A 25676-nucleotide genomic window follows, 5' to 3' on the forward strand; every position below is an offset into this window, starting at 1 on the left:
TATTTTTTTAAAAGGACAGATGAAGAGTATTAAAAGGCTGGCTGTGATTCAAGAATATGCTCCAGCCACCACAGCTCTTCTGACCCTTTCTGTCCACCTGCCACCTCCCTGCGTCTCTTTCATTTTGAAGTCTCTCCTGTGCCAGCCCTGTATTTTCACTCCCCCTTTTCTTCTCTTCACCTCCCCGTGCTTAGTCTGTCATCATATAACCTGTTAGGGTGCCTGTGCTAGCAGCCTATGCCTTCCACCTGAATGCTGTAGCCGTGGGTATGTCACAGAGGATGATGTAGTTGCTCGTTGCTGCCTACACTCAACTGGTGCAGCTCAAGAAAAACATTTCAGGGAACGCCCCGGTCAGACCCAGCAGTGTTACAGCCAGTTCGCTGAACAGCTTTGCATGGTGCCCAGTGGCTGCAGCCAGCATTAAGACTCAATTTATGCTGGACCATTTTCAGTGCAAAATAAACTATCTATCTCATTATTTAACTGTTACACTTCAGCAAGTAAAAAAAGATCACAGAGGGGATATGACCCAGACTTCACCAACATCCATGATCCTAATGAAATGACATAGTGAGTGCTTGATGAGAAAAGTTTTTGTTATTATTATTATTTCCTTTTTTTTTTTTTTCTTAATTGGTTGAACTATTTTTCTTAGGGGAGAAAAATAAGTCAGTAGTATAACCAGGAGAGTCCAGCCTCCCAGTGCTGGACGCTGCTAGTTATTAGAATAGGGTTTACCATCACATTGATTTGGATTTTTCTTTCTAGAGGAAAGTAAATTTATGCTAATCTCGTTTACCCTGAAACCAAACCACATACTAGTTTTATTCTCTGCCCGTCACACAGTGCATGCTGTATCTCTCCAGAGACAATCCACCATGTTACCTGACTTTGACTGTACTCCACTTTGTGGCAACCGGTGAGACAGAGGCAAATCTCAGTGCTAACTTTGCGAGTGGTACAATTATCCTCCAGGCTCTGAGTCAGGAAAACACTCTATTGATTTAATGTTCTGTGCAGCAGTTTGGATATTTTTCAATTTTGATGAAAACATATTTCTTGAAATCAAAGAGAAGCAGCCAAATAGGGTGGATGTGGGGATGTTTACAGGTCAAGCTCTGAGAGACAGTGGTGCAAGAGAAAGCAAATACAGAGACGATGTTATAATTCTTTTGTCCAATAACTTTTTCTGAATGACATCAAAAGAAAATATCTCTCTGATGCACTGTTGTTCAATAACTTTTCATGTAGCTCTATGCCATGCACCTTTATATGTTAGTGTTAGGTCAGAGGTTGGACTCGGTGATCTTGGAGGTCTCTTCCAACCTAGATGATTCTGTGATTCTGTGATTTATCTACATTATGTAACCCCTACAATAATCAATATTACATGTTAGCCAACCTGAGAGTCTTATTTTAGAGCTTGATAGCCTTGAATTTGCATCCTGCTGCCAGTGGCTGCTTTACATATACCTGAAAATGAGTGTTCATGTTCCCTTTGCCTCATCGTGAGTCAGCTAACCTACAGCTGTGACGCAGGGTGCAAAACCATTATCCTGGATATCCAGAGTATGTCTCGTGGAAGCTGAAACCATTACAGGCACATTTGGGGAGGGAGAGAATGAGAAGTTGGCAAAGTATTTTTTTCCAGTTCTTTCAGTATTCTTATTCAGGGACTAAAGATATTCTGCAGTATCACAGGCACCTCCACAGGCTGCCCTGAACTAAGGTCCTGGAAAAGTAACTCCTGTCATGAGCTACCAGGCACCAGCTGAGCCAGTGCCCTGCCCTGCCGGTGCTTTTGGCCTGCAGCAAACGGGAGGTAGGCCTGGGGAGCTAGAAGCTGTGCAAGCAAAGGGGTTTTTGCTTTCCAAATTTGAAGTCTGAGAGAGTGGTGGCTCACTGGTGTTTCATTCAGTTTTTGGTGAAGGGAGGAAAAGAAGACCATCCCTGCGGTGCCCGAAAGACCCCCAGGAGAGCACGAAGGAGAGGAAATACGTCTGCTGGAGAGCAAAGGGAAAGGGAAGGGTCTGCCATGCTTCTTCTGTGGAGCAATTATGAGCTCACATTGCTCAGTCCTAAGGTTAGAGAGGTTGCAGCGTATACCTTTTCAGACGTTTAGAGCTGGAAAAGGGAGATCCTCTCAGGACTATTGTCAGGTAATGCTTCACCTTCTGAAAAACTCAGCTTCTTTGTAGGAAGTCTTTTCTTTTATTTCTCTTTTTACTATCATTAAATTTCCATTAGTTTTAAATCCCTGTTCAAAAGCTCCTGTCTGGGATTGGATGAGTATTATTCGTTCCTGAGCACTGTGTATATGGAGCTGGAGTTTGAGCCAGCTGTGGGGGCCCGGAGGCGGCCATCCTGGACGGCCCACTTGGAGAGGAGATATTCGCGATACCCTTGGGCTGAATTAAGGTGACGTAGCACCAAATGATTGATTGAAAAGTTTTATTGACGGCAGAAGCTACTCTGGTAGAAACTGATTAAGCCATGTTATCTATAATGGGAGCAGTTTAAACCTTGTTATTTCACAACGGGCTGAGTGGCCCATAACATATGAGGGGGAGAGAGAGAGAAAGACAGAGAGGTAGAAGCAGAGGAAAGGCCCGGATCACCACCCTGGGCTCCAGCAACATCTCTGGTCTGGGCCTTGTTGTCTACAATGGTGCTGGGTGCTCACATGACTCCTCTGAGCTGTGCTACCTACAAGCAAGCCCCCACTTCCAGTTCTGGCTTTGTGTGCTAATTACTCCACATGTGCAGCCTGTGTCCCAGAGCCTTCTTGAGAGGAGGAGGTCAGTGGAAAGAGGTTGTTAATACTTTTCCTCCCCCGGCTGCCAGAACCACAGGCTCCAAGATGTCTCAGATGGTTAACCAAGATAAGAAAGTAGACCCCAGAAAAGTGCAACCCCACCTTCACAGGATCCCCTTTTCTGACTGTATCTTGTCTCGTTAGTGTGGTAACACCCTTTTCTGCCAAGTGCCTGAGACGTCATTCTTTTTTGGCTTCTCAGTCTCTTATACCAGCATCATTTCTAATGTTAATATGAATCACCTGGAACTCAACCCGATCCTTTTTGCTACCAAACAGCTCTTGGGAGAAGGGAGAAGCTCAGATTTCAGGTGAGCTAAAAGCACGTGTGCTGCCAATACCACAGCTCTGCTGACACAAGGAGGAGTTTGCTAACACACTGTGAGCCAGCAGTGTGGCTGTTCTCTCCTGGCTTTCCTTCCCAACCCCTTCACGAGCCCTCCTGGCCCTTCCCTGTCATTTTTCATTCAGCAGCAAGATCCCGATTCCTGCTTCCACTCATGGTTACATGTCATGGTCTCTTCCCTGGCCACATCCCATGGCTGAGCAGACCTCATCCATAGATCCGTGCCAAGTTACTTTACATCTGTCAAAGCTCTCTTTAAAGAATCCCTGGTGTCACTGCAGCCTCAATGGTGTTTCAGGTGCTGGTGTGGTGAAGCCTCTAGTTCATGTTTTGGCGTTGGCCAGGACCATTCCTCTTGCTGCTCACCATCCAGAGGCTGTATTCCCCATTTTTGCTTCTCATACCTGGGCTGTGAGTGCTTCAGGGAACCAATCTTTCATCCTTTGGTAGCACAGTGATGAGCCCAGCTGGGTTGTGGTGCCAGCTTCCAGGTATTCCAGCAGCACTGGCTCCTATGCCATGGCAAAGCCTGCTCTGAGGCTCTTCTCCTGAGCAAATGGTTCCTAAAGCTTCAGTTGTTCAAACTGAAGGATGGCTGTGTTACTCGTATTTGAAAATAATTTGTGTAAGCTTGGCTCCAACAAACGCGGGGATTTCTGCTGTTAATGAAGCATGGCAGGGAGCACAGCTTCTTGACAGACTGCAGAGAGGTTTGGGTAATTGCATGATGCTCTGCAGGAACATGTCTCTCCGTGTGATATATGTTCCTCCTGCTAGAAACTGCTGAGAGGCAAACATCCGAGCTGTCTTTTACCGTGTTTTCAAAGAGATTAATAAACTAATAATGCCTTTCTCTGTGAGGATTACTGAAAGAAGCAAACCGCTCTTTCAAGTGTGTCCTTGTACAGAGGTCAGCAGTGGATTCCCACTGACTGCAGTGAAATAGTGGAAACAGTCCCCATCCACCTGTCTTGTGACATTACAGGGGCACACATTTATGTTAACAGACACAGGTTTGGAGCAAACCCTGCTCTGTGCTAGGGCAAACCGAAGTGTGCCCTGCACAATCAGCAGAGCCCACAAGGGCTGGATTTCTGGTAAGGCAAATGTGGGTCACAACCAAGCAGGGGGGACTTTGTTCTCTCAGTACAGCTGAGCTAGTAATATTGAATTTAATAACTTTCTTCCTAACTTAATAGCTGTGGAGTTTAAGTGTTTACCAATCTTTTACCTACTTAATTAAATAAGGTAGAGGGAGAGGAAAGGGATGATCAGTGCAGCACAGCTTTCATATGAAGAGAGATTAAATAGCTCTTGAGGTTTGAAGGGAGAGACTGAGGCAAGATATGGTGAAGGCCAGTGAAGCAATGATGGCCAGGGAAAATGTGAATGGGAAACAGTTTGCTCGTGGCCTTCATGAAGCAGTGAATCACTGCCTTTAAATCAGCAAGAGGAAACAATTGTTCATGACACTGCAGTTAGACTGTGGAGTTCCTTACAGCAGGCTGATTCAGAAGCCAGGAGAAATAAAGGATCGAGAAGCTTCTGGAAGATAGATAGCTTCATTTGTGGCTGATGAAAAAATGATGGTGTGAATGTAGGCTTGATGTCAAGATACACTTAAACCACAGATAGCTGGGAGAGTATACAGGGGAAATGGTCTCATACTCTTTCCACAAATTTCCAGTTTAGGGTGCATTTGAAGAAGTGATACCAAGACGAATAAAACTTCAGTCCAATCTAACGTAACTGTTCTTAAATTAATGTACGCATAGGCTGGAAGATGCAGCTTGTGCTTTTCTCTTTGTATCTCATTTTTTCCATAGTCTGGACTAGCGGTAACAAAGTGGGTTTTGCCACAGTGGTCAAATGTGAGATCACTTTTCTTCTGGCTGAGAGGGCTGCAGTACCTCACACCCCATTTTAATTGCCCAGGATCTTGGGAGAATTCAAATGAAAAAGGAAAGGTCTTTCCTATTAAAAATAAATAAATAAATAAATAAAAACGAGCAGCTAACTACTGTGTTACTCCACAGGACTTCCCAAACTTCATCTGATGCCAACAGCAGCAGCTGAGGAATGCTCTCCTGGCTTACGCTCCCTTTTCGTGTACAATATATAGAGCTTAGTTTTAATATATAGCCTTAAACACATGCTGCTTTTCTCCTTCTGTGTGATAATGAAGCTTGTGACAAAACCAGGAGTACCTGATGAGAAGGACTGGATGCAGAAGGGTCACCACGGAGAGCCGTGGGTAGGCTTGACCACTGTGCAGCCGGTGATGCAGACGTGGCTCGGGCGCTACCTTTGCCCTCCCGTCCTCCCTTTCCAGCTTTCCGCTCAGGCCTTTCAAAGCAGGAACCAGAGGAACCATCCCGCTTAGTCCAGACAAGTTCCAGACATCTGCTTTCTCCCTGTTATTTCAATCACTATTTTTTCAGGGTTGAAGTGACCACGCAAACCAGAGGAACAACAGCGGCAGCATCGGCCAGGCCCCCGTCGCCTGTCCTGGGAGGAGGCCAAAGGCCACCTGGCTGAGCCTCCCCCTGGCCCGCCGGCCCAGCACACACCCCTCAGCTCTGCTTTCACCGCTGTCCACCACAAGCAAACGGCTCCTTGCGGCCCATAAAGTCCTGTTCGCCATCCACAGCGTGAAGTCTACTCCCAGCCATTGTTTTTTCTGCTGGAAAGTGAGTAAAAATCCTTCTGTCAGTGCCATGTTGTTTTTCCAGGAACGGGGCCTGTCGTGATTATGTGCGCATGAGAGAGCTTTCCAAGCTTGAGCAATCCATCTGGCACGAGCGTGCAGTGCTCTAAGGTCTGCTTCTGCAGCGCAGCACCAAGGCCGATTTAATCGTGTTACTCGCCCAGCAGCAGCACCGCTCTGCTTGGACCTGAGGCGCTGGCCGACCTCAAGCCTCGTGGTTATTGTAACTCTGTTTGCTTGACCTTTTCGGTGGTCCAGGTCCCTCGGGGAGCTGAAGAATGCCTCTTCCCCCTCTGTCACCTCTGAAGGGAAGAGCGACTAGGGCCAAGGGTTAGGATAAATATCAGGATTCATCTTCACAGGGAAGGCGCTGCCTCTTACCGACTGGCTGATGAGAAACTGATTTTTAAATAGAGACTGAATTTGGTGGGAAAGGAGGAAATGAAGCTGGCTTCTGCTTACTGCTTCCATTATAATTAAACATCTCTTTCTCTCTTTTTTTTTCTTTTTTTTTTTTTTTGTTAGCTGTGAGATTTCTTTATAGACAAATAAATCAGTAAATCCATAGAACAGAATCAAAACCTTACACTTAGGCTCGGATTCAAGTTTTCCCAAAATTGTGGGCATTCGAGTCATGCATGTCACACACTGATTCAAGCAGGATAAAATAAAGAAGCTGAAAAAGTTATATCCTGATAGAAAGCTTTCAAAGTCCAGCAGGGCTCTGTCTTCCAAGCAGATCATTTCAAGGTACATATTGTGTACCTAATACCATTACTTGCTGCAATTCCTATTACTGTAGACAAAGCATTGCACAAGTTTGAGTAAGTCTCCAAATAATGTTTCTAAAAAACTGTTTACTGCCAGAACGTTATTTTTTTAACCTCTTGAGCCAAACTCTCTCAAACTCCACAGCATCTGGGGAGGAAATTACTGCTCAATTTGCCAGTGTCAGGACACACGCCAGACAAACTTTTTCTGTAGCAGTGATATCTCACTCATTGCTGTCTGAATTACACACTTGTGCCTTGGACTCCTGCACTCTTCAGCGTTCAGGAAAGCACTGGTCAAAGTGGTGCAGCAATTTTTGAGGAAGCCTGGTCACAGCTGACTTTGACTCCCATCAGCTGGATTACTCCTGCATGGCAGGGCCAGAAAGAGGAGAAAAGCCAGAAGGAAGCTTGGATCAAACATTCTATAAAGCTGCGACACTTACAGACAAGTCATATGGAAATAAAGACTAAATATATAAATTTTATTGTATGATACCTGAGATTGTATCATATGCATCATATAGCGTTTGAAAGACCTCCACACAAACCATAAATTTGATAGCCCAAAATTATTGAATCATAGCACACTACCACAAGAATCAAATCTGTTTTAATTATCTTTATCTCTCAAGATCTTAGCAAAATTTGACAATGTATTCTTTTTAAAATATCCAACAGCACTGAGTTTTGAGTATGACAAAGATGATCTAAATGTACTTATGGGTTATTTCTGTTCACCTCAACAATGAGCTTCCAGGTTGATGCTCCCAAATTTGGAATACTTCCCCCTCCAGGCAAGGCTGCTTTTAGCAGAAATACTTTTGAAACTATTTGAAATTTCCTGATTAACGCTTCTGGGATCCTGTCAATCACTGTCGAGGAAGACATCTGTGTCCAGATAAAAGGTGTTCACAGATTCCCTGTCAGTGAGGTGCAATCCCCAGAGCAGCTTTACCAGCAACCTCCATGAGCCAAAGCAGACTGTGAAAATGATGCCTCTGCTACTGCAAAGGGTGAGAGAGACAAGCGGGTGGCCACATGCAGGCACTGACTCTGGAGGTCAGCCGGGACTCCAGTAGAGCCTCCAGTGCAATTTTTAATAGGAAGAAAGATAACATTTAAATTCCACAAGACATATATTTGCTAGATTTAACTCAGCTCAGGGAGTTGTGGCAAGCAGCAGCTGTGTTTTCAAAATTCACTTTTATGGCATGAAACTGCTTTGCAACATAAAGGCAGGGGAGGGAATTGAGGTTTGGTTTGAGCAGAAAGTTAGCTAAGAGAAATTTAGTCTGAAATGTTAACTAAAACATGATAACCTTTCTTCCTGTACTGCCATATAAACATGTATGGTATGGCTCCGTCCCAGCCTCTGAGGTTAAGAGCTCCAACTCCATCTCTACTCTGAAAAGATGTTCTGTAAAAATACACATCTGCATTTATCGGCTCTCAGTCACTCAAACCTCAGATTTGTTCGTGTAAAAGTAAAAAAAAAAAAAAAAAAAAAAAAAAGTATTTTCCTGCTGCCAGTGCTTAAACTGCACCTGGCTCACAAATCATCTCTCGTACACTTCAGCTGCACCTTAACTATGCCTGCGAGGCATCTTGCTGGGTCGGGATTATGGATGAGGCAGTAGGTGCCAGGAAGTACACAGCTCGTCTTTCACATCCCTGAGAGGGTGTGCAGGGCTGGCAGCCTCATAAAGCATCTTTTTTGCTTCAAAGCTGCAAGCATTCAATCTGCCGGCCAGCCAAGACGTTCCAGAAATCACACGAAGTTGTGCTGGATGCCCAAAAGCAAAGGTGAGATGCGGCACACGTTCATCCAGCAGTTAATTGGGGTGGTCGTTATTCTTCCTTTAATGAGGTGGGCCAGCTCTGTCACCACACATCTGGCTTCCTGACAGCTCTCTGAGCAACGTGAGGACAGCCGGTGGCTGGGGGGACCGCAGTGGCCATGGGGAGGATGCGCTGTGGTGGGAGATGCCGGCCCTGCCCCAGCGCGACCGACCGCTGGGCCTATCGGCAGGAAACCCACAGGGCCTGCAGCAGAATGGGTTGGGGCTGGGTGATGCTGAAATGCTCGTGGGTAAGGTCGATCCTGTGCTAGAGACAGGGCTAGAGCCAAGCAGAGAGGCACAAGTGTGGCTGCACCTGTAGTGAGGCTCAGCTGAAAAAAATTCAAAGGGGAAAAAAATAAATAAAGGAGGTGTGCCCCTCTGCTAATTGCTAATTAGTTCCTACCTGCAGGGAAGCTAGAGGCTGTGTCAGAAGTAGGGAAGGAGTGAGCAGTGAGCTGCTTTTGCTGAGGTAAGGGCTGCACCCGCACTTCTGCCCAACGCTTCCCCTTGTGTCAGGGCCGTGGTGTGAGGGGATGGATGTTGGGGCAGGGTGGACAATGGGTCAGGCACACCATGTCCCTCGAAAGAAGCCAGGTTTGGGCCACCCTAGACCTTCTTCTGTAAGTGTAATGCTCCCCAGGCATTTACTGACTGCTATGGCAGCAAGCGTGATGGCTCTCAGGTGTGTTTCTTGGGGAAATGTCTGTATTTTACCCTTGGAAAATGAACTTGTGTCAGGAAGCACAGGGTGAGCTGAGGGAGTGTGTGTCCCATGGCTGCCTGACACAACTCAATGCAAGGTGTGTCTGTTCCCGTGGCTGAGCCCAGGTCTGGCTCCTCAACATGTGTACCCAGCAGGATCGCTTTGCCACCCCCCTTTCTCAATTTCTTTTTCAGCCTCCCCCTTACCCCAACGTGCTTTGACTTATTAAACTAATGGTTCATCACTCAGCTTTAAAGTCTGTCATCTCTCACTAAAAGCTTTCATTGTAACTAAACCACTGAACTCCTTCTGGTTGGCCAAGCAGTGCTGGAGAGCTCTTTGCGTGTTTTCCATTCCCTTTGCAACTTGTTTTTGTTTCTCTTGTGCAGTTTTCTGAACGTCCTTTTCCTGTTGCCTCTACTCCCTCTTAATAAGTTTCACCTTCCAAATCTGTTTTTCCACTTCAGTGATGGTTTTTATATCTTATCTAGGCATGTGTGGCTGTGCATATACTAATAACAGGGTTCAGTGCTTTGCAACACAAGGTAATTTTCATTGCATTATGAACATGCATAAATATGCTTATTTGGAAATGGTTTTATCTGTGCTCTCACTTGTTAGAATGATAAGGAATAGTCTTGCTGAGTAACTGCCCATCTATTTTCAAGCAGTCCACTTTAAAGAGGAAAAAAAGTTGGCAGATATTTAATTTATTAACTTAATGTTAGTGCAGTCATGCTTTTAAATGGATAAGGTCTTTTAATGGAGGGGTGAAATCTGCCTAGTATAGGCCATCATAGTGTTGTTATGAATTGCTTTTAAGTGGCAAAGCCAATATAAAGAATCTCTGTGTGGCTAATAAATTCATTATCATCTTTAAGCTGTAAAAAATAAGCTAGTCTCACCTCCCTTAGGAAGGAAGGTAGGTATCATTTATCAACCGATGCGGCTTAAGGGGGGTAAGAGTTCAAGATGCTGTGTGGTGATGTAAGCACACTTCTTGCACAATGCTTAACCTGTAGGGAGTGACTTCATTTCTGTCTTAAGGCTAAGAGGCAACTGAACTTCTAACGTGGGTCTAAGGTATACATATGTATGTGTGTTTATTTTGTTTGTAGTTCGGTTAAATCTCAGTAAATAGGGTTATGCATACAACGATAAAAATAATTTTTGACAGTGATGGCAGAAAGCAAGAGAGGCTATAGGATAGTTTACAACACTAAATACTGCCTTCTAATTAGGGATAAGGCATGTGGCTGTGAGGTGTGGGGGACCATCCTTTTGTTTACTCTCCCCAGGAGCACAATGGGAGAAGAGGTCTAGTTCCCACCAGTAGCTAGTTCTCTTTGTGCTGTGCAATTTAGAGGAAGGGTGGGTTGTTTGTTTGTTTGTTTTCTTTTTATTTCTGAAAGAAAGAGGGGAAATTAATGCCATGAAATGGATAGAGATTGTGCAACTCATCCTTTCTGTTTTTTGTCATGCCTCCAGGGAGCACAGAGCTTTGACGTCAGCCTAACCTGATCTATTGGTGGCTGTAATTTCTACCATCCCTTATATTAGGGAGATTTACTAGGGCTTTATTTCTCTAAGTCACTGTGCAAAAGTGATGGTATTTGCAAAGAGGCGATGATGAACTACTGCTACCTGTGGGAATCACTCCTGCTATATACAGGAAGCAGTGCTGTTGGAGGGTAGTATCTGCCTGGTAGCAGGCAGTGGCAGGAATACAGCGAGAGCGGTGGGACTAGAGAGGCTAATCACCATCGCACTCTTCCTGCTCTGCAGCAGCTTGGCTTTTAGTGGGATGGCTTTGGGGCTGATATAGTAAATATGCTGTTTGCATTACTCACTTAGAGATATGCTTAAACACTGCATGTGCTGAAACAAAAGGCTGAGACCTGAGAAGGGAGTGAAACCAAAAGAAATATAGCACGCTCCTATGCAACGTGCTCATCCCATTCCCCTCTGCAACACTGGCTGGATCTTCAAAGCTCTCTAGCAAATGTATTCCTCCAACATCACCTATGTTTACGTTTTCACAAAAGTGCCCATCAGGGTCCAACTGAAAACAGAATATGCTTCTTCTAGACCTGGTCTGGGTTATCAAAGAGTTAGTCTGGTAGAGCCAGAACGCTCTCTGTAGGTGGGTACAATCCTGTGGGCATATCCCCCTCTCACACAGGTCTGCTCCATGCCCCATCCTACCTGCTACCTATTTTCAGGACATGCTTAAAAATATCAATGCTGGGAACATATTTAAAATCTTCTAAGAAGACAGTCCTTTAAAAATAGAAAGGAATGCAGGCTGCTTCCCCCACCCCCCCTGCCTTTTAGGCCCATTTTCCCATATGGGAATAATGAGTATAGAACTGTGCAAAAATGATACCCTCTTCTCCCCTCACTTTCAACTCTAACAGGCTTGTTCAGAACATCATCTGTTCAGAAAAAGCCAAAGGCATCAAAGGTTTCTTTCCCACTTCAGGAGACTGCAATCTTGCACAACTGCCAACTGCCAAGATCATTCATCCAGTCATCTGTCACTTACCATCTTGTTTCATGAACTTTATGACATTTCAGGGGCCTCTTTTTATGGAAAGAGGAACAAACCTAGTGAATTTTTGACTTTGAAACAAGTCAGTTCCACAAATGCTGCTCACTGAGGATTTCAGATATAAATAAGCCAACATAAAAGCTTTCATTTAGTTATTTCTGTGAAAAAAAATATTAATTTTTCCTGCATTGTGAAAAACACACATAAAAATGCAGAAATATAACATTCTAATATTAATATATGAAATGTATGTGGAAATGTATGTGTCTTGGCTTCGAGAGCATTTAACCTTATCATGGGACTCACGCTAATTATATGACTTTTTTCAAGTGCGTGCATTTGTAACAAAGGACCTAACATCACGGAGGGCACGCTCCCACAATACACAGGAGCTATTCAATACCCGTTTGAATAATTAGGTGTTTTGTAGTGTGCTTCATGATCTTTCCTTTTCACCAGTCCTAACCAAAGAGAGCAATGCACTGTGTTCATGCAGTTACATTATAAGTACTGTGTCTAAGCAACTTCCTAGTTTGGTCACTTCTACCTCATCCCGAGTACTGGCACGATGACAGAGCACAGATAACAGCGGGAACGTTTGTACAGGCAGGCATCCAGGAGGCTTTGTTTGGAGGCTGGCTGGCACGGAGCTGCACGCAGATCGTGAGCCCTACAAGCAGGCACCCTGGGCAACCCCTGGTTGGGGTGCAGAGTCGCTCTGCACCATGCATGGTACCACAACAGGCCCCGAAGCTGAGAACAACATGGCAAAGATGTCCAACCTCAGACCATCTCGGGCAAGCTTTTTAGCTCCGGTGTGGACATACCAGCTCCGGGGCGTCTCTGAAATAGAGCAGTGGTGTGTTGGTGAGGCAGTTGGAGGGGATGACGCCACCCATCATTTAGATATGGAAAACCACAGGAATTCAGTCTTTAGGGCTATTGAAAGTTACTCTCCTAAAAGCTGCTCTTCCAGAAGTACGAAACTGTCTGTTTTGATCACTGTCTTTTCATCTCGGTACCAGACTCAAGCCCTCTGGGAGTTTAATGAATTTTTGAATATATGGCTTAATGTATATATGCACTAAATGGTGGTGTTGTGACCTGTCACCCAGATCTCACAGGGCAGAACCAAGCTATGGAATGCCTGCATGTTACTTGATTTATACATGTAATACACAGTTTCTGTAGTTATAATATGAGCATTATAATATCGTGTACAGGGTATAAAATAGCTTGCGGAACCATGTTCAAAATTCAGTGACATATTTGAAATACTATTCAGTATAGCAAACTGAACAAGGAAGAAATTCAATTCAACCTGTGGTGTACCTGAGCACCTGAGTCTAAATGTAGAGACTGAAATGCTAATTGTGATATTTTTCAGATTGATGTTTGCAGTTGTGCATCTTTATTGACAACCAGTTCTACTTTGTGAATACTGCAAGAATTAACTTGTGACTCCCATATGATCCAATGCTGGTGGGAGGCCAGTCCTCTGTTCCGCTTACCTGAGTAAATGCTTTATACGCTCTGTGAAAGAGGAGATGCAGAAATAGATTCTTACCTCTGCACAATTCAGGGAAAATTGTGTGTTCAGGTCCTTCATCCCCAGAACGTCTGTAGCTAGATAAAGAGAGGTTACAGTGCAGTGTAAATCCAGATCACTATGGCCAATATTTGAAAAAAAGAAGTTATTCAGATATTTTGTTGATTAAATGTGCTGATAGAAAGGCAAAAATCTGCGGAGTGTATCTCATTTTTATCACGCTGAGGTGAATTCCACTGAGGCTTCATGTTGTGTAGGAGCACAGCGAGATTGAAAGCCAGGTTCAGGAAACCTTTAGTATAATCAATTCAAAATTTGGTTGTTGGATTTGTTTTTCTCCCAGTGGAAAATCAAATAAGGGTTCAGGATTGCTAACATGCTAGCTTTAAGGAAAATAACGGAGAAATTTCCCAAATCTATGGAGCAGGATTACAAGTAGGGTTTCTGTGAGTACTATCTGTTGGCCTAGTTTAGGTTTAGATCTTTTTCAGAAAAGAAGCATTCTGTTTTACCATGGCTGAGTGTTTCTCCTGTTCTGTTTTTAAACTTTAGAGCCAAAGCTTTATTTAAAAAAAAAAAAGGCTGACAGGGAGCCAGCACACTTTTGTAAACCTAGCAGTTCTTGTCATTTGGAGATGTTGTAGACCACCACTGAGTACATATATTCTATACATATGCATTCCTACATGTAGTTTGACACTTTAGATAATTTTCTATTAATGATCTAGGCAACCTATCTAAGCTCCACCTCCTGTGTATGCCTTACTACTTCTTGGTAAGTCTTAACATTTTCTTCATCACTGAAACTCGCAGTGTGTACTCAACCATCTGTTGCCAAGAGAAATAATGTTCCTCATGATGTTCTTAGTGATGAAAATGTTTTTTTAAGGCTTAAGTGCTAATGCCAAACTCATTTGCAGTTACTTTTAGTGTTGTAGGCAATAGGGCTGTGCATTCTGTTCTGAAAGTATGTGAAAACTTCAGTCAAGTAAACAAAAAATCCTTTTACATTCTATATAGAAAGGGGGGGTAGCCTGAAGAAAAAGTGTTGGAAACTTATTTCAAAGACAGGTTACAGATTATTGAAGAGAGAAATAGTAAAATCGGGGATGAATGATCTGTCCCAGAGCCAAAAGAGTTTGAAGAAAAAGCTCAACCTGTTGGAAGAATGCAATAGATGACTTGGTCAGCTTCAGTCAAGCAGAAGAGCAAAACCTGATTTCCTGGGAATTCATGAAAAGAGATATTTCAAAGAATGAAATAAAGTGATGATGCTGTATCCAGATGGTCAAAATTACATAGTAAAAAACTGTCTTCACAGGTGGAGATTGCCAGCCTTTTCAAGTGCTGATGTCAAGTCTCATCAGCTGAGGAACTGCAGATGTGAGCAGTAGCTGGGCAAGAGGTGTCAGAAAAATTCACAAGCTCTTTACTTCTCACAGTGACTCTTGAGGTGTTTTTTCTTACTCGGGACAGAGCACATGCCCTGTCTTGGTGCCGAAAGGTGCCATCCTTACAGTGAAGGAGGAAAATTGAGCTGCTGGCCTTCATAGTAATCTTTGCATAATTAAGAGTGATGATTTCCACCCCAGTCATGGTTTTTGTTTTGGTTTGTTACTTAAAAACATTTCCTGAAGGACAGAATGTCTTAAAGTTTTGAAAACAATAATACAGATGTAAGTGCTGGGACTGAAATATCTGAACAGGAGATGAGAAGCAATGAGCTAGCCCAGAAATACTGACTCCAAACCTTTCAGGCTGTAGATGTCCTCTTGAGGAAAAACATATGTAGTGCTGCCCCTCTGCTGGAGGATGAAGTTCTGGGAGTCAAGAAAGAGGGATTGCTGGCTGCAAAAGTTCCAGCCATCTGAAGCTCTCCTACATTAAAAAGCAAAGTTTTGAGTACAGCATTACTGTGTCTTCAGGCACTGTTTTTCACTTTTTCACAACTTGTACTGTTGCTGTTGATTAAAAAATCCAGGTGGTAACTTTTCTTCTCATTTCCACTTTCCCTCTTTAATCTGCCATCTGGTCCTTTCTTGTATCATGGTTTTGTTTGTTTTGTTTTGTTTGTTTTTCACATAATCCCTATATATTTACCTAGCATTCTACATTTATAAATTTGGGTCGGTGAAGATAGTAAGTTGTTATTCTTGTGCTCATCTGCCTAGACTGTTGACGTTAAAATCCTGAAATAGTTTGGTGTGGTGTCTTTGTCATTATTCATATATATAGATATATGTGGATGCTCACAATTTACACATAGAAAATCCAGAGAGGAATATGCAACAGCAATGAAACTTATGAAACACCAACTGAAAATGCATTTATAATGGAGAAAACAAATTGTTAAGAAGCCTAGTGAAAGAGAATCCCATTCTATGTCTCTGAAAGGAAGACTTCGAAAATCTACATAATTTTGCCCCAGGATGGTCCGAGGTGCCAAAAAAAGCAGAGGAGCCAAATGTTAGTTGAGCTAATGAGGCTTTAGGTTCAGGTTTTGTCAAAGACTTCCTCTTTTCGCTTTGCTTTGAGGAGCTTGTCCTGAAAAACCAAGTAGAAAGACTGCCAAAAGAAACTTATGGAAAGCCAATTCTAAGCAATAGGTTTCAGTGAAAAATAAAGTTTACTTGAAATTAATTTGATGATAGAAATGTGATAATTGTCACAATTGACTAAGTAATATATAAAAACTTGAAAAAATGACCTTTCAATTTGGGATCAGTGAATCAATTTTCAGCTACTGCCTCTAGTTTTTTTTTCTAGATGGCCTTGAAAAATTGAGTTCATCACAAATATTCAGAAAAGAATAATTTATGAACATATTTTTGAGATTCTGTTCAGAAATAGTACAATCAGTTTAAAGTGGAAAATAATGTCATTCATATACAAGGAGGCTGATTCACTGCTCTAAGTAAAACAAGCATATTCTTGTCTTTAAGTATAGTTTTTATATTGGCAGACTTTTTCTACTAAAATGATCAGCAGTAAATGATAACAATGTCAACATTTAATCTGTCATCTTCAGATTTCAGAGTTAGTATTGTATAGGGATGAGCTGTTCACACCAATTGAAAATTATTCTTTTGACTGCCTTTGGTCTCTTGAAGATAAGGCTGCGTCAGTTCTGTCTCATGTTTTCAAGGATTTCTTCATGGTCATGACTCTTAGGAACAATTTTATTTTACATGGGAGGTAAGACTTCAGAGCACCAGCTTGATCACAAATTTAATAACGGTATAAAACTTTGTCTGAATCCAGCACAAGAAATTTCAGAAACACAGGAATTCAGTCGAGGATGGCCTTCTTCCTTCTACCACCTTGCTTTCTCCCTGTCATATCACAGAATAGAAGGGGTTGGAAGGGACCTCGAAAGATCATCGGGTCCAACCCCCCTGCCCAAGCAGGTTCCTTAGAGCAGGCTGCCCAGGTAGGCGTCCAGATGTGCCTTGAATATCTCCAGAGGAGGAGACTCCACAACCTCCCTGGGCAGCCTGTTCCAGTGCCCTGTCACCCTCACTGTGAAGAAGTTCTTTCTCATGTTGGTGGGGAACTTCCTGTGCTCCATCCTATGGCCATTACCTCTTGTCCTGTCCCCACAAACCACTGAGAAGAGGTTGACCAAATCCCTTTGTCTCCCACACCTCAGGTATTTATACACATTGATGAGATCCCCTCTCAGTCATCTTTTCTCCGGGCTGAACAGACCCAGGTCTCTCAGCCTTTCCCCATAGGGAAGATGCTCCAGGCCCCGTATCATCTTTGTGGCCCTCCGCTGGACTCTTTCCAGGAGGTTCCTGTCTTTTTTTGTACCGGGGAGCCCAGAACTGGACACAGTACTCTAGGTGAGGCCTGACCAGGGCAGAGTAGAGCGGGAGGATCGCCTCCCTTGACCTGCTGGCCACGCTCCTTTTAATGCATGCCAGGATCCCATTGGCCCTCTTGGCCACGAGGGCACACTGCTGGCTCATGGTCAACCTGTCATCCACCAGGACCCCCAGGTCCTTCTCCTCAGAGCTCCTCTCCAGCAGGTTGTCCCCCAGCCTGGACTGATACATCTGGTTGTTCCTTCCCAGGTGCAGGACCCTATGCTTGCTCTTATTAAATCTCATTTGGTTTCCTCCTGCCCATCTTTCCAGCCTGTCCAGGTCTTGCTGAATGGCAGCACAGCCTTCTGGCGTGTCAGCCACTCCTCCCAGCTTTGTGTCATCAGTGTACTTGCTGAGGGCAGACACTATTCCCTCATCAAGGTTGTCGATGAAGATGTTGAACAAGACCAGACCAGCACCGACCCTTGGGGAATGCCGCTAGTCACAGGTCTCCAGCCAGACTCTGTGCCACTGATCACCACCCTCTGAGCTCGGCCAGTCAGCCAGTTCCCAGCCCACCTTACTGTCCACTCCTCTATCCCACACTTTCTCAGCTTTGCTATCAGGATGTCATGGGAGACAGTATCGAAAGCCTTGCTAAAGTCAAGGTAGATGACATCCACTGCTCTCCCCACATCTACCCAGCTGGTGATGCCATCACAGAAGGCAACGAGGTTGGTCGAGCACGACTTCCCCTAGGTGAATCCATACTGACTACTACTCATAACATTCTTCTCTTCCAATTGCTTGGAGATGGCATCCAGAACAAGCTGTTCCGACACCTTTCCAGGGACAGAGGTGAGACTGACCGGCCTGTAGTTTCCCAGATCCTCCTTCTTGCCCTTCTTGAAGACCGAAGTGACATTGGCTATCCTCCAGTCTTCAGGCACCTCTACTGTTCTCCAGGACCTTTCAAAGATGATAGAGAGCGGTTTGACGATCACCTCTGCCAACTCCCTTAGCACACGTGGATGCATCCCATCGGGACCCATGGATTTGTGTGCGCTGAGCCCGCTCAAATGCTCCCAAACCACTCTTTTGTCAACCAGGGGGGAGCCCTCCATTTCCCAGAACCTTTGTCCATATACTTAAGTTCAGATTGGGGTGTGGTTTTTTGCATATATTTACACAGGAAGCTAACACCAGCTATCATCTCTCAGTACTTCCTGTCTGTTTATTACCAACACCATGAAATATTTAGTGCTGTTTCTTCTATTCTTATATCCTGAGGGTTATAGGTTTTGTTTACATCTCAATAGCACTAAGTAGGAGAATGTATTTGCACAACCTTACAGGCACATTCTTCTTTGGTCAGTTTAGTTGTTAATTACTACTGCTCTTGAGGGACTTAAAAGCTGAAGTTTTATAAGTAAAAATATATGTTTCTGGCAGAAAAGGAAGTGTTTTACATTACATAATGAGAAGGAATGTGTAATTTGTGGACAGTTTACCCAGCTGAGCTGTTTATTTGCCTGTGGTAATACATTTACTTTGTACATTTCTACTCTTGATGTGTTTCACAATTCTGTACACTTACCCACAAGAAGGCAAGGATACAACCTGATCATCTGGCAGAGGGTTTGATGGTTTAGAATTTGTGTGTTCCCAAATCTACTGTCAAACTACTCCTTATCTGTAGTTAAATTTACAAAAAGAGACAGTGCTCTTACCAGAGCAACACTTGATATACAGGCAAGCATAGTTCTGCTATGTAAAGTGTGCGAGATGAGTGGTGAGCCTTCCTCCTGCCTCAGACCATTTAGGTATGCCTGTACTGCTAAATAAACTACGGAAGGAAGCAATACACGGCCAAGTGGTGTAGGACACATCCTGTCAGTCCTCCCAGTGCCTGGCTGCCCTCCAAGCAGAAAGTGCCCAGATGGCCTGCGCAGTGCTCAACCCTGCACTTTTTTGAGACCTCAGTTGATGCACTGAGGCCCCGGGAGATGATTGTTTTCATTCTTTTTATTTTTTTTCTTTCCATTTCAGAGCATCTGAAGCAATCTGAGCTGCACTACAGCCCGCAATGTTAATGTTTTTACAGCATGAAACCGAGGTTATTGTCATATTCCATGGGGGTCATGTGGGAAACATTTTGTAGTACACAGCCTGCTAGAATAATGTTAGAAAACTGTGCAAGGTGGAGGGAGACAAACTTGGGGCAGCTGGGTCCATATTGCGCTTTGGGAACCGTTCATGGCGTGATTTCCAGATCTGTGACCAGACTTTGTCACAGAGAAGGTTATCGGGTGTAGCCCAGAACAGGAGCTCACCAGAGAATGAGTAATATAACTCATCAGACCTATGGTGCTGAGGCTTGCTGCATGGTCATCTTTTAATTCAGCAGCAGGGTCATGCTCGATGAATCTCAGCAGAGGCCATGAGCTACAGTTTGTCCTTGCGCAGAGGTAGGCTGTAATGAGGGAACACAGGCTGCTGGAGGGTTTTTGCTTCCCAAATAGCAAATACTGAGTTTAATTGAGCCACAGGATGTTTTTGGCTTGGAAAAAGAAAAACAAAGATGACTCTTGCAACTTTTAAAAATCTGTACATTTAATATGGTTTTAATAGTCAAAATACATCAAGGAAATATGTGTCTCTAAAAAGAAAAAAAATCAACAATAAAAACAAAAGAAATTGAGACTGGAACAGGACATACGAAGAAGGATTAGGAGGTTTGAGGGTATTTTTAAACATAGATAAAAAATAAACATTTTATTTCTGATCTTACATTGGGTTTTTTAGATCTAGGCCACATATTTCAAAAAACTAATCTAATAACCTTTAATACATAATAAAGCTCCTAAATCACTTACATACTGCAGAAATGAATCCCCACCTCTAGTTTCTAAGTAACTTGTTAACTTACTTAGAAAAAGACAACCTTGTTAAAGAACAGCTTAAGTTAAAAGTTTGCACATCCTGTCATTTGTTGCATGGAATAAGAAAAGGTTGCCCAAGAAGTCAGGAGAGCCTTGATTAATGTTCCTATACCTGCACGAGAATAGAATTTAGACTTCTTTTGTTATGTTTCAAGGAAAATGTTAGTGAAAAGATTATTGGTTGGCTTCCAACTTTCACTGATAATTAGGACTCTTAATTAGGACTCACTTCATCACCTTGCTGCTTGCATTGTCTGTGAAAATGAGAAGTTTGGGTCCCAGAGAGCAGACTTAAATGGCTCAAGGCAGAGCTGCCTGCTCTGGTGAGACATCATCAAACTTTAGTACTGTCTCTGCTTTTCAGCACCATGTCATAAAAAGTGTATTGAACAACTGAAGAGTCGTAGGAGAGCAACAGTGGTGAGCAGAGCCTGAGGAAACGAGATTGGTGATGAAAGGCACAGGAATTTGTTTCAGTTAGCTTAGAGAAAAGATCATTTAGAAAAATGGTAATAACAATTAGAAATGCTTTAGCAGAAATTCTAAAGACCACCAGGAAAAAGAAAAACAGTTATTAAGCTGTTCTCCACAACTGCTGTGATTGGGACAAGAAGTAATGAACTCAAACTGGATCAAGTGAGATTAGCTGAGACATCAGGGAAACCTTTTCACCAGTCAGAATAGTGAAGCAGTGGCAGCGTGTGTCCAGTGAGGCTGCAGGCCCTTTATTGTCAGAGGTTCGAAGAATATCTCTTCAGATGTTTAAGTGCAAACATCTTTCAGGATAGGTTAGGCATAGCCAGTTCTACCTTGGGAGCGGTGGACGTGCTAAATGACTTACCAAGGTTCCTCATGGAGCTATTTCCACCATTCTCCTGCTCTTTGTTTTGGTTTTGTTTGTTTGTTTTATTTCAACAAAAACAAAACACTGTTTAGTGTTTAGCTACTATACAGTATTACACATTAAGAAAAAAAATATATATTTTGTTTCCTAATGCTATTCTTCTCCAGGGCCACAAATGATACAGGGATCCAAGAGCTGTGAGAATTCTGAGAAACTATTTGGTAAAAGTTTGGATGTTTTTCTACCCCTTCTCACCCCTACATAGTCCTAGAAATTTGTTTTGCGTTTGAAGGGGGGGAAAATAATTATCTTCATGCTCAGCCTTCACCACGGTAATTCGGAAAGAGACGTGTTTTACATGAGCAAAAACATGTCTCCCTTTTTGGAAAGTGTTTTTCATGTTTATGATCTTGGCTACAGGAGAAGAAAGCGAATGATATATAGCTGTACCCATTGCACATTGGTTTTTTTCATTGAAGGTAACGGCACAAACCACAACTACAGTATTGCCTTCTGTTATGTCCTTCAGTTTCCGTAATTGGCTAGGATTGTTCCTGGAGTCACTCCACACCACTTTTAAGCTTATTCAAAGATATGCAATCTTTTCCTACCTCTAAAATTTAAAGCTGCTTGGCCTTTCACGTTACAGTAAGTATGAGAGAGATTTTTGAAATAATAGCATAGATTTCTATTCAGCAAAATGTGTACAGATGTGCTTTTGGAATCCATTTAATTCACTGTTGGTACCTGAATACACTCAGGCACGAGCCTTGCTGAGTTGCAATTGTGCTGTCCTTAGACTCTGATGGTTCGTAATTGCGAAGCTGGTAGCTTAGAAGCACAGCACTCCCTGAGAAGGCTTGAATGCCTCCTAAATATTTTGAAATGAAAATACACAATAGTGAGAAGAATAGCTTTATTTTCTTCCATTCTATGTGTGTACTGCACTCTTCTCTTTCTGGTCCTGATATGTTTATTGAAGCCTGCCTGGTCCAGCTGACTCTGGAAAAGCTGACTGCTTTTGAACATCTTCTGTTAACCAGTGGTGACTCAACTCGTTATTCAGCACGTCCTCTCTGCTGCCATGCCGCCCCCTTCTTAATGTCAGTGTTCCAGATTACACTTCTTGATTCTGATTGCTTCTCATTTCAGATCATCTTAGGTGAAGATCAAGTCTTCTAAGCATCCTGTCTATCTTTCTTAGTCCATATAATATGCATATATCGCTATTATACCTTGAAATGTCTATTCTTCAGAAAATGCCATTGAGCATGTTTTACACTTCTGTTCTTGTTACTGGTTTTCACTTCTGCCTTCTGCAGTTCAAGTCGATCATTAATATATACCAGCTTCAGCCACATTCTCACACTGTTTTATTCTCCAGGGATTTAAATTCGAGGCTTCAGTAGCATCGGAAACCCCACACCAAGAGCAGAACACTTTAAAACGTAGCATGTCAACTCTTGGCCACAAAGAGGCATCTATCTCCCAAATGCTATGCCTGGGAGGCATGACATGGAAAGATCAACAGCATTACGCTGGAGAGCTCTGACCAGGGTTAAGCCTAGTAATTGGGCCATGGGACTTGTGAGATGAGCAAGCCGTACCCCACCAGAGTGTTTCGTTAGGATCGCTGAGCACTGACGTGACCCCAGGTCTTCCCATTTTGCTCTGCTGCACCCAACAGTAATTTCACTGGGGCAGAGCCCTGCTTGCCTTGTGACTGAAAGTAGAAGTCTCAAAATGAGTGTTATTTCAACAGCTTTCATTTCTGGCTTTCTTTCTGGACAGGAGACCATTCTGAAGTGAATCTGGAAGACAAGAAACCAAATATAACTGCACTGTGTTCATAGCTCGTATCACCCAGAAGAAAGGTGTGGAGGAAGAAGAGGATGACAGTGCCTGCCGAAGGCTGGGAAGGACAACAGGGATCCTCCAAAGGAAGAGGCAGGAGGGAGAAGAGCAAAATTGCAGCCAGTTATGGAAGCAAAGGGGAGGACCAGGTTTCAAGCAGTCAGCAGTGCCCATAGCATCTGGCAGGCAGCTGAGGACATGTTCTGCACTGAGCTTTGGAAACCTTGACAAGAGCAGCATGCCTGTTCTGTAAGCAAGAAGCTGCATTTTTTTAGCCTCTAAAGTAGCAGTATTTCTAAATCACTTCTAACCTCCCCAGGAAAAGCCCCAGGTCAAAGTTAAGTATTGTAGTTTGATCTGTATCCCTGACTAATGTAAGAGACAAGTTTTGCTTATCACCTATTAATTTATTCATTCTTCCTGTGTTCAAAAACCCCTTATGTGACAGGTATTCTGTAACAACAAAACACCAAAGAAATTGTACTGAGCTGACATATTTCTCCTCAACTAGATTATACTCAGCTAACTGCGTCATCTGAAAGTGGATAAGCAAGCTACCTTTTTGTAGTGTGGAGGGAATAGGAATTAAGCTGCAATGCATAGTGTTTGTACGTCCATCATGTATACAACTACTCTGCTTCCAAAATATTAACACTGCAATTTGAGTTAGAAAAATCTATCCAGTCATTCACCAGCATAATATTACACAAAGAATAGATAACATAAAACACTGCTGTCTTTTTCTCTCTTCCATTTTTGCTGCTATTACTAAGGACAGTAAGAAGTAAGAAAAAATCTATTATGCAAGGTAGGTTATTCAGGAAGCTAGTTACAATTCATACAGAATCAGAATATTGATTTTATGGAAAGGCTGAAATAAGATGAAAAGATATAAAGCATACTTATGTCAGGTACATTTATGGGGCAAAATGCTTCAACCACATTCAGAAACAAAACCTGCACATCTAAAAAGAAATAATCTTGATAACAAGACTGCAAGACTGTGACACATCTAAGTAATAAAATTTTTCTCATGAAATGACAATGGGTGAAAATAGGAACACTTATCATGGACAGAATGATCCACGGGAAGAAAGTAATAGATGCCAGTTTCACTCTAATTTCTTTTTCCTTTTGTTCTTTTCCCCTGTGGAAAATCAATGACCTATGATGTATAGTAAATTAGTTAATGATGTATGATGTCAGACCTTGTAAATGATGTGAGGTTTGATCTTACCAATCAGTCTTGCCTGTGAGAAGTTTTGCAATAATAAGTACTAGTGATTAAAATGCCAGCATGAAAGACTGCTGCGGATTCTACCACTCTAATAACAGAATATAACAACTGCATGCTTGGAAAGCCCACATAATAAAAAATCAAAAGTTCAAATTATTTTAAAGGGTAGTTACAATTGAAAATTAAGACACACCTCTAAGGTGCAATAAGTGCTCTCCACATGTCCTTTTTTCTTTTTTTTTTTAAATCAGAACATACTCTACAGCTGCCTTTGCAGAACAGGTACTACCCTGCCAGCCAGAGAACCCGTGTGTGGGGACAGTGTCAGATTGTCCGTGTCTGGCTTTTGCAAGAACTGTGCATATTCTGAACATGATGTATTTGGAATTTCTTAAAACACTTTCCTATTTTCAGTTATTTGCATTTTTCATTTCCCAGCCAGCCAAATCCCAACAGGAATTGACAGTTTTAATGACAGCAGTTTCTTCTCACATTCAAATGCATAACAGAAAGAAAACACAGCAGGATTCCAATAGGCTTTACCTTTCTTCCTTACGTAGTACTTGTGTTCAATATGAGATTCAGTCCTTTGTCTACAGGTCTAGTACTACTGTTTTTAAGTGTGAAAGAGAATTCTTGCATCACACAGTGATTACAGCTCAAAACTGAACTCCTGCAGTGGCAATTTAGGTTTATTTGGTAGGCAATGTCTTCTTCAAACGATAATGTGGCATTATGTGTATTTGGCACATGTAGATTAAATGTAGAATGTTGGAAAATAGTGGCCATGGGGGAAAAAAAATATTTGGGTGGTGATAACAGGATGTGTCTCAATTTGGAAATTTCCCTACTGTATTTTTTTACATTCTTTTCCAATTTAGAATTGCCTTCCTATAACTTGCTTTCATTCAACTGGAATACAGTTTGTCCAATTTTGTTTTTGTTACAGAAGCGTCTTGCATGCTTCAAGACTTCTGATGGTATTTTTTTGCTTCTTAAACTTCTCAAAAACTTTTCTTTTAAGCATCATTGTCCCTGAAACACCCTCTTCCTTCTAGTTCCTTCTAGTTGGCGACACTGCCAAAGCAGGTATGTAATCATTCCTTTTGGGGAGAGAGTGTTACAGAGCGTGCTAGAAGTGCAAACATCTGGCAGCCTGCTTTCTGAAGCCATTGACTGAGTTGTATATAACACACCAAGTGTCCCGTTTCAGACCGGGCACTTTCAGACCGCAGGCGCTCCCAAAGCATTAGCATGTTTTCATATTCACTTAGTAAAGGATAGTTAGAGCTTAAATTAGGAGACACTGGACAAACTATGGAAATTCTCACCTTGCTATCACTAGCTAATCCTTGCCTCTTTGCAAGTTAGCCTGCAGTGCTGCAGGAGGGGGTAGATTTCTACTCACAGTAGAAATCGCACTATGAGTAATTTCCCTTGAAAAACATAAGACAATGATGTAAAGGTTATAAAATGTTTCACAGCCTCTCTGCCAAACTTCTTTGGGATCTTCCAGCCCTGCTTTAATTTACAAAAGTCTTGAGCTATGCAGAAAAACAACACGTGGGGTACTTGCGTGCCTTCACCATTTAATAAGCAATGTTATCCAAACTCTTCTAAAAATATATAGATTTAAGGTTTGATATGTTTGCTTGCTTCTCAGAGTTTTCCCAGCCATAAAACTCCAGTAAAAAGACTACCA

The 25676-nt window shown here is 42.7% G+C and overlaps 1 long non-coding RNA gene across 1 annotated transcript; it reads left to right on the top strand.

The window, feature by feature from the left end:
* The first annotated feature begins 7665 nt into the window (after window positions 1–7665).
* LOC308191538 lies at window positions 7666–24716 on the top strand. Its single transcript, XR_013948108.1, has 2 exons — window positions 7666–8954; window positions 22675–24716. It is a non-coding gene; the product is annotated as an uncharacterized lncRNA (long non-coding RNA).
* The last annotated feature ends 960 nt before the right edge of the window (window positions 24717–25676 follow it).

The sequence above is a fragment of the Anser brachyrhynchus genome (genome assembly GCF_964034855.1).
Source record: "Anser brachyrhynchus genome assembly, chromosome: 3".
Taxonomy (NCBI): Eukaryota; Metazoa; Chordata; class Aves; order Anseriformes; family Anatidae; genus Anser; species Anser brachyrhynchus.